Genomic DNA, 9,847 nt, shown 5'->3' with positions numbered 1-9,847 from the left:
GCCTGAAAGAAATGAGGAGCAGATTCATGTTGATTCCATTTAATGAAATGACAGAAAGATTAGAAAATGCCAAGAGCCCCTTTCTTTGCTTCCCCACAAGACCAATTTTGGGCTAGGCACAAGTCCAAACTCTGATTCCTATGTGGATTGTCAAGCTTCTGCCACAAATTGCAAGTGGTGCTAAATCCAGCTGATGAGGGACAGTCAGTCCAGGAGTACTCCCCAGCAGGAGTACAGGGACCTCTGTTTTGCCTTTGGTAATGGTGGCACTTTTCTCTTCAAACCAGTTGTGACTGTAGAAGATCACATGCAGCTAACAAATTGTATGACAAGCTTTAGCAGGCAGTGCATTTTGGCAATTTTTTTTTCTTCTTAGTATTTAATTTTAATTGTCTCATGATGCACCACCCTCTTCATAAAAGTAGCCCTCCAATGCAAGCAGGTGATACAAGCTGAGAATGTCAAATAGGATTTGCATGGCACACATTGTGAAATGTTTTACAGATACCCATAGAAATGTTTATTGCTGCTCTTTCATGGAATACATCATCATAAGAATTTCTAGAAGATTATATACATTGGTTTAGACTAAGAAATTCTCTCTGAGGTACCATTGCATGTTAAATTAGAACACTTCATGCAATGTAACATGTTAAGTCAAAGTCAAATATTTGGGGAGACAGTGGCATACGAATGAAAACAAATACCAATATGTGTCAAAATATGTGTGGAGAAAAACACTGCTTAGGATTTGTACAGTAAATTACTTATTTCTATGCTACTTTCTTCACTTAAATTCCAATCTGACATACCTTACCTGAGTTCAAGCAGGTTATTTGTGCTTGTCTTCAAGTGAATCATTTAAAAAACCAGTATAATCACAGATAAAGACCCTCTAACTAATTAAAGTTAGACAGTGGGATGTTTATCCACCAGCGGGCGGCACGGGAGTCACCTCCAAAAGGTGTGACCGCCCCAAACAAGGTTCTTTGCCATCTATTTATTGCCCAAGATGTTACATACAATACATCTGCATAACCCCAGCACCTCCCATCCCCACCCCATATTAAAATGAGCCCATTAGTCCTTCACACGTGAGCAACTCTTCTCTTGAATTGGGTCGGTGGTCTCGAAATGGGTCAGTGGTCTCAAAGGATGAAGTCAGGAGAGTCTTCATCAGGTCTCTGTGACCCTCTGGCACGATCCAAGGCCCCATGCTTCATGGTTAGTGGTTTACTTATTTTACATTCTTCTGTATGTAAATTTATAATAGCAGATAATTATACCAATTAGCTCTAGCCTAAGCATCTAGTAATTATTAACCTACCATTTACATACCTAGCTTACATCTTGGTCATGGAAACTACTTCTACCTTTAGCGAAAATCTTAACTCTTTAAAACCACGATTCACAAGTCTGTGCTTGACCAGTGGTATCCTGGCCTGCATCAGCAATAGTGTGGCCAGCAGGATTAGGGCAGTGATTGTCCCCATGCTCTTGGCACTGGTGAGACCTCACCTCCTATCCTGTGCTCAGTTCTGGGCCCCTCAGTATAAGAAGGACTCTCAGGTGCTGGAGCGTGTCCAGAAAAAGGCAATGGATCTGGGAAGGGTTTGGAGCACAAGACTGATGAGGAGTGGCCAAGGGAGCTGGGGGTGTTCAGCCTGGAGTAAAGGAGGCTCAGGCTTATCACTCCTACAACTGCCTGAAAGGAGGCTGTGGCCAGGTGGGGTCTGTCTCTTTTCCCTGGAATCCAGCGACAGGATGAGAGGACAAAGCCTCAAGCTCCACCAGGGTAAGTTTGGGTTGGACATCAGAAAGGATTTCTTCACGGAATGGGTGGTGAAGCATTGGAATAGGCTGCCCATTGGAAGTGACTGAGCCTCCGTCTCTGGAGGGATTTAAAAGATTTGAGGGACATGGTTTAGAGGTGGCCTTGGCAATGCTGTGTTAATGGTAGGACTCAATGAGCTTAGAAGTCTTTTCCGACCTAAACAATTCAATGGTTCTGTAAGGATCAGACTTGCACTGTCTATCCAAAAAAAGAACAGTTTCAATTTCTCAAAGGATTCATTTTCTTGACATAGTAACACAGTGATACTGCTTGAATTTTAAAAGAGGAAATGGGCTTTTGCAATTCTGTCATTGATGCTCACAGATGGACACACCTCAGCATCTCAGAAGATAATCTAAGTTTTTGGGTTAAGTGACTGAACAATCATTAATAATGCAGGAGTCATCTTCCAGGAAACCCTCTCCTCCATAGTCTTCTGCTGAGTTCCAGGGGTGTTCACCTTGCCAGTCCAGCTCCAAGCCCTCCTCAGTGCACTCCTTGATGCCTCTTTCTAGCTCCCTGGAACTGGAAGGATGTCTCTCAGCCTCTTGCTGGTTTTCTGACTGCTGTGCGATCTGCGATGCCTTGCCCTAGTTTGCCTTAGGGTTCAATGTGTCTGTCTAGGAAATTACACTGTGTTATGACATGTGGCATCTAACACAAGGCTGAAGAGAAACCCAGGATCCCCTAACCCTCTGGGGATATGAATATTTGTGCAATTATGTTGACATAATACAAAGGTGGTTTGGGTTCACGTTTTCACTGGAAAATGTTCATTTTAAAGGAATTAAAGAGAGAGCCTTAAGCATTAGAAGGGGATGAGATTGTTACCTGTGGAGGAGTAAGGATAGTTCTGTGGGGTGTTTGGGCTGGGGCAAGGCTGCTTGCCAGGGAAGAAGAGTAGGGATGGAGTAATGGGAGGATAGCCAGCTCTTCTTGTGAGTGGTGACCCTTACCCCATGACACTGAGCTGGAGCTGCAGCCTGAAGGCTGTGGTCCCAAGGACTGAGGATCATGCTCGGGGTCATGCATCTCCATGAGCACAATCAAAATCTCTCCTAGATGAAGAAATCTGAATGTGGTTATCACCACTGGATGAGAAGAGAGAAGTAAGCCATAGGGATGTTAGTGATAATGAAGATGCTTTCCACCATCACCACTGTTATTTCTTCCTTTCCCCAGAGAGGCTGAGGCCAAAAGTTTTTGAAGCTCTCCTGATCATATCCTCACATGGGAGCTAGCCAAAAAGCAGTCTCTAACTACACAGCCCTTTTCTGACACACTCCCACTTGAGTACAAATAAGTCCCCAGTCCAGTTCAATTAGTGCTTCTCTGATCAGAGACAACTCCCATCGAGTCTTTTAACATGCAATTATACTTTGAAAGGTCACTCTGGGAAAACTGTGCCATGAGGCTCCATGTTTATTGACTCCCTTCCCTGAGCAATTTGCTCAGTTTACATGTAATGAATAAAAGCTGTTTTTGGCTGCTGCCCAACCTGACTGGTCTACAAGCCAAGCTGTGTCAGCCTTCTGCCAGGGCATTAATACCAAAACTAAAGGTTGCTCCAGAAAAACCTCTTGACCTAGGAGGGTCTTTTTCCTGTTGCCTTTGCATTTGGATACGTTACCATAATCTCCATTTACCATAATCAGTATCAGCATTTCCCATTCTGGTTCTGAGCTGCTGCTGAAGTCCACTAGTCCTTGCACCTGAATTAAATTTTGCTGTTGTTTGTCCCACCATCAATTTTCACCTGTATGTTAGCTTCTAACTTAACTGTGATAGTTCAGACCTGTTTCTAGAACTGGCTATTGTGTCTGCTCGAGGCAAACAGCAGAGGAGAGTGGGGTTTGTTTTGTTATACAGTATATCAGCCTTGTAGAGGGGTGCAATGTGTAGGGTTAATTTAGCTCCAGGATGGGCAGCTGACCCACCATGGCTGGGCAAGTGTCTTAACCTGACAAAGTGGTGTGACTCATGGCAGGATGGCTTCTGGTGCTTGTGCTGGCTCGTGCTGTAGTCAGACCCCAGACCTCACAGCAAATGCAGTGTGAATATAACACCTTTACAGGTCTGGGGCTGGGAAGGATCATTCTGATCTCATGGCCAGATGGTGCAGAGGGGGTTTCTGCAGCAAGTCTGCACCTAGGGGAGTATCACTAAGTCTGGAGCAGAGCTATGCTGTGCCTATAGGGGAAAGTTGTGTCACCAAGGAGCTGAGAGCCCATCTCACCCACCAGCCTTCAAGGCTGAATGGGAAGTGCAACCACCACTGCATGTGGAAACTTCACAAGTCACAGCAGGGCTTTCACTTAGGTTGCAATTTGAGTGAAGATGAGTGTGTTTTGCAAAAATTAATCCTCTGATATGTGGGAACATGATGTTATGGCTCATATACAAAGATTTCTCTGTATTTGAGTCAGCGCTCTTTGGTGTTTCTCTCTGTGCACAGCCTTGAGCCTTCCAGGGTGAGCACCCGTGTGGTTCTCCTCAGTGCCTGGAGATCTCCATGGCTGGTGGTTCAGATCTGGTTGGTGCAGGTTTCCAGCAGAAAGAGCAATCAGGAGCCAGGGGTGAGGTGTGATCCAGAACACACAGTATGATTACGTGTTTGCCCTTAGTACACTAAGGACATATCTCGTGCTGAAATACCTTTTCAAAATTACTTCTCAGTGTATACACAACCTCCAACACATGCCAGTCCTGCATATAGGCTGTAAGGCCAATGAGTTTGCCATAATCCACAGCCTGGCTGTCAGCATCAGCCCATGCAGACACATTGCTGGAGGGCCTAGGTTTAATCTTCACTGGTTTTCAGTGTGGGAGTTTATCACACACAGTCACTGTGCAATTGCAACAACAATTTACAGTCTGCCAGGAATCCAGCCAGTCCTCCTCATACCTGGGGCTGTCTTCTGCCAATCCAGCAGAGGAGCTGCGTGGAAGTTTACCCAGAGGAAGCTGGATAAATCTCCTTGGCAGTTCTCACACTGGTCACACCATCCAGTGGATATTTATACTCCTTTTTTTTTTGCAATCCTGATTAAGTATTTCTTAAGTGGAAACTCTGGAAGTGACAGTGCAGTAGCTGTAACATGTTGAAGTTCAACCCTGTCTGCCTACTGGAATTCCTTTTCCAAGGACATATGCCACAAAAAACTGCTGCCCAGAGGCAACAGAAATATATTTCTGTTTCACTCAGGACTCTTGTAGCTGATTTTTTTGGTTTTTTGTTCAGCTTTTCTTTGAGTAATCAGGGTAGTCCTGAGACTGTCACTCTTCTGGATATCTCCCTCCACATCTCAATTAGGCAAAAACACAGGCTTCTCCTGAAGCTCACTTTAGGTAATGACCCCTTTCAGTATCAGTGCTACTTTTAAAGATGCTATCAGCCCTCACTGTGTTATTATTTTCTGTTAGTATATTATACAATTATTCATTTGTGTTACTGTAGTTCCCAGAGATCTCTCTCTGGTTCAGAACCACACTGTGGAAGTTGCAGTAGCACCCAGCCATGTTTTGTAGTCTACTATCATTGTCAGAGGCCAGAGAGGAACCTGTATCCTGAAATAGGAAATATCTGATGGTGATTAGAATGGGCCTAATGTTTCTGATATATCAGATCCTGTTTTAATTCTCAAAGCTAAGGGAGGAACTCATTGATTTTGGCTGCTGTTAAACTGAACCACTCTAGAATGGTAGCATCCAGTTTTGTGACCCAGCTATTTGCTACCATTTGTTAAGAAAGACCCAGACTGATCGCTGTGGGTGTGTCTAGTGGTCCTGCTGTGAAAGGCAGAGGCAGGGATGTAAGGCTTGCCTGCATCCCTTCCATACACTCATATTGAGGAGCCTTGCAGAGCCTCTGTGGAGCCTTGCTGTCTCATGCCCTGAAATCATCTCAGCCTAAAAGTCAATATTAGTAGATATTTAGAGAACAGTCTCAGAGTCATCAAAGTCTTCAAGCCAGCTGCCTGGCAGCTGTTGCCTTCAGTGGCTGAAGCAGAGATTGCAACATGAAGAAAATTTCTTCATAGACTGTGCTTGCCAGTCTGGATTCATCTTGAACAGGTGGGAGATGTAGTGCTTTCCCCACATTCTGCTCGCCAGGCAGCCTGATCTGAAAACAAAGATCCCTTCCAGACTTGTTTCATACATTACAGTGTTTGCTTTACTTTTTAAAGTGGTCTCACTTAGCAGAGAAACAAAGAATATCAGAATTTTTCCTGAACTCAAGCCAGTAAGACCTGGCTGACAGTGAAATATCTCTCGCTATGCAGACATCCAGTCTCAGCAATAAGAAAAGTGCTTTTAAGATCACCTGGAAATTCTGCCCTAAATCTCACATTTGCATTTGAATAAGTTTATTTCTTTGTCTAAAAGCTCTGATTTTTCAGTCTGTACTGCATGGATGTTGAAGCACTTCATCACTGTTGCTATCAAAGTTCAAAGCCATTTATCTTCAATAAGGTTACTTGATGCAATTTCCAACAGGAAGAACCTCTCTGTCTTGGAGCTTTCTACAAGATTAAGTGATGTATTCAGATAGGCAATGTCTCAGGAGGATTTTCCCTACCTGGAAGACATAAAGCTCATTCTGGTTGAAGGATAGCAGGCTTTGCAATTGGTGTTTCCCATTTGCCTTCCACTACAGTTTGTTAGTTTCTTTCTTGGAGCCTGGCATCCTTTTGTGAAAGTACTGTGAGAAGAGCCATCTTTGCAATGAAAATCATTCTTCCCTTGAAGATGATCACTGTCTCCTAATCTTTCACATGTATTTTCTGGAGTGGCAGAGCCCAAAGGAAGACAAGGCAATGCATTAGTCTGCTCCCTGTGTGGAAAGAGAAAGAATGAGTGCTTGTAGTCCTAGCCAGGTGTGTGAGGTAGAGGTTTAATGTGATGTTCTGCCAAAGATTTTTTGTGTAGTTTTCAGCAAGTACTTTACTGTCCTAATGGGAGCTATACAGGTGAAAGACAGCAAAACTGTCAGGTGTCAGGACCTGGAAGAATCATTAGCAGCTGCAGGTAGCTGGGTTCCCCCAAATCTAAAGGAGCTGGGCAGGACTGGGGCTGAGTGTTTGCACTCACAATGCAGCATCCTTGTGCAGGACCATTCACATGCAGACCCAGCAGAGCTGATGACCTACACTGCTCCAGAGACAAGGTTCCCAGGAGAGGAGAGACCCTGCAGCCAGGTGGAAGGTGCTGATGAGAAATATCTCTACACAGAGCCTTAACTCCCACTGTTTGCTACTCCCAGGGGGTCTGACTGCTTTCCTGGCAGCCCTGCTGTGACTGCACTCCGAGGGGTTCCTGTTGAGTAGTTTCTGTCTGGAGGATGAGCTCTGTCCTCAGTTCTATGTGCACATCTCTGGAGCCTGCGGGTGCTGCCCTGTGCTACCCTGCTGTGAAACCCTCTCTGTTTCTGCAGGCTCATCTCTGCAGAAGAGGAATCACAGTTGTGTGAAGAGCTCTGGTGGTGACACATGGCAATCCTTGTTTTCCACCCTTCAATCTGATGGTGTTAGCAGGCAGAGTGTATTGAACAGAAAAAAAAAAAAAAAAAAGAAAGAAAAATTTAAAAACTTATGCTTGTGTCCGAACAGTTCAAAATCTGCAGCTCTTCCATGTGAGAAGGTGTTTCTGATTCAGTTGCAGGAGTACATCTGAGTCTGTTCTGACAGACTCTTCCCCAATCAAAGTGTTTTTCAGGTGTGTATTGGGCTAGAAAAACAGATAAATCACCTATACTACAGTACTGTCAATTGGATTTAGTTCCTTGGATGCACAAAAGAGAGAGCCATGCAGTGGCATCCAGCAGTTTATTGTGACTTATTTTGCTATAACCCTAACTTGTCCAGAATTTACCACCTCTTGTTCCTTCAGTAATTTACTGGCCTGTATTCATAAGGATGGTATGAAACAGAGGGTGTTTGATCAAGTCCAGTGAGAAGAGGACTACTGCCCTACTTCTCAACAGGCCCTACAGCCAGCACTGGCACAGCAAGGTCCTTTGTCATCTTCAAGATGATGAGGCTCAGGATGCTGCAGCTGATTTATAAGGAGTCATGGATATATGATGTGAGCTTAATTCATAATGGGATTGAGCTGAAAGCACTAATGCTGTTTTACTGCAGATCTGACATTTACATTCACACGGTGTCTGATGGATAGAGCAGAAGAACCAAAGTAGGTTTTCTAGTGAGTCTGGTAGCAATCCATCTGTCTCAGTCTGATGAAATTATTGTTGCAATTTACTAAACTAAGCACGAGAAAATCCATCTGTGAACAGAGATATATAAAAATCCTAAAAATAAAACCACAAACCCAAAGCCAATATTTTGTCTATGTAAAAAAACAAAGAACAACTGAAACCCCACCGAAACAAAAAGGGAACATCACTCTCAGGTAGGTAGGAAAACAGATTTTTGCAACAGCTGCATAGCAATTTTGAAAGACTTCATTTTCTTCTGCACCACATGAAGGATACTTCCTTACTTCAAAGAGATGTAAGGCTGTGTTCTTTACAGGAAGGCAGGGATTCAGATTTAATACATTATAAAGATGCAAAATATTAGAGTACAAAATAAGTTATAGAAGCCCTGATTTCAGATCAAATTTAGGAAGCCAAGCTTCAGCTGCCTTTCAACCATAAGCAGAGCTGTAAAAAGTGTTATACCATGAGCACTAAAAGAATGCTTGCAAACTGAATTTCATTGTTGATCCTACTTCCCAGTATTTTAGGATTTATGTCCTATCATGTGGAATATTTGCTTCACCTTTGCTTTATGGCAGTATAAGATTGCTCATAGGCTTTGAATTATGACAGAATTAGAATGTCTTCTGCAGTAGAAAGTCCTTAAATATACCTTAAAACATTTGCACTTCATGTTGAGATGCTTATGAAAGCTGGATTTAGGCAACCATATCTCATTTCTCCCCAGAATATGTGTTCCTTTTCTTTACTGGGAGTCTTGATAGGCAGATTTTCATCCATACTCCAATGTACCTGAATTCCTGAACTCCTTGCCAGAGCTGTGTCTTTGCAGATGTGGAGAAAACTGATGAAGGAGGTTACTTGGTGGGCTTCAGAAAGCAGTGAGAATGATTCAAACAATGGCATCCAACAGGTACACATGTGAGAAGACAAGAAGCATCATGGGCTCTGCAAGTGAAAGTGTGAAACCACAGCTGAGGGCTTGAGACTGGGCTGAGAAAGGCAGCTATCAGATGAGGGGAGAAGACTGAAAACAAAACGGAAAAGCTGGACTGTTGGTGTGGTCACAAGAGAGCTCTGGGAAAAGAACACAAGGGGTATGTGGAAGGTTATGTTGGGGAGGTCACACTTCCACTATGTCTCCTTCAAATCTAGGGCACTGGCAAGAGATGGAGATACCCATTCCAGAGAGCTGATACTGTCACACTCATCCTGCCAGAAATACACTGGTCCTCTGGCAAGGACCATGCTCCAAAATACCTACTTTTCAGTAGATATTTCAAGGAAAAATGGTACCAACTAACAAGAAGTAAACAGACTGAAAAAATGGATAACTAAGTAGTATGCCTCCCCCTAGAACTTGTAGTCAGGCAACAAAAGCATCATTACATTTGGTCTCTATACTAGTGTACAAAGAGCTCAGGAAGTTTAAACTAGAGGCACTGATTTTATTGAGATTTTATTGCTTTTGCTTTAATTCAGCAGCAGAATAATTGTTAGAGGAGCTGGAGAAGCCAGTTTCAGTCCACAAAAACACCAATGATTTATTTATTGCTATCATTTAGGGAAAGGGCAGCATTTGCTGCTCCTGAATATTTAACATCATAGGGAAAAAGCCAGCCACTCTGAAGCCTGCCTATTCCAGTGAGGCACTGCAAATCAGTAGGCCACCCTTGGCCCCCTGAATTCAGAGGTGAGAGCTGGGAAGCTGTGCTCCAGTGCCTTCTTACAGGGTCTGAGACTTCCTCAGACCTCAGCTTGCATGGTCATGAGCAGCCTGTTGAAAAGACCCT

The sequence above is a fragment of the Sturnus vulgaris genome, chromosome 2 (assembly GCF_052056855.1).
Source record: "Sturnus vulgaris isolate bStuVul1 chromosome 2, bStuVul1.hap1, whole genome shotgun sequence".
NCBI classification, from domain to species: domain Eukaryota; kingdom Metazoa; phylum Chordata; class Aves; order Passeriformes; family Sturnidae; genus Sturnus; species Sturnus vulgaris.
Note: the sequence above shows the minus strand (reverse complement) of the source record.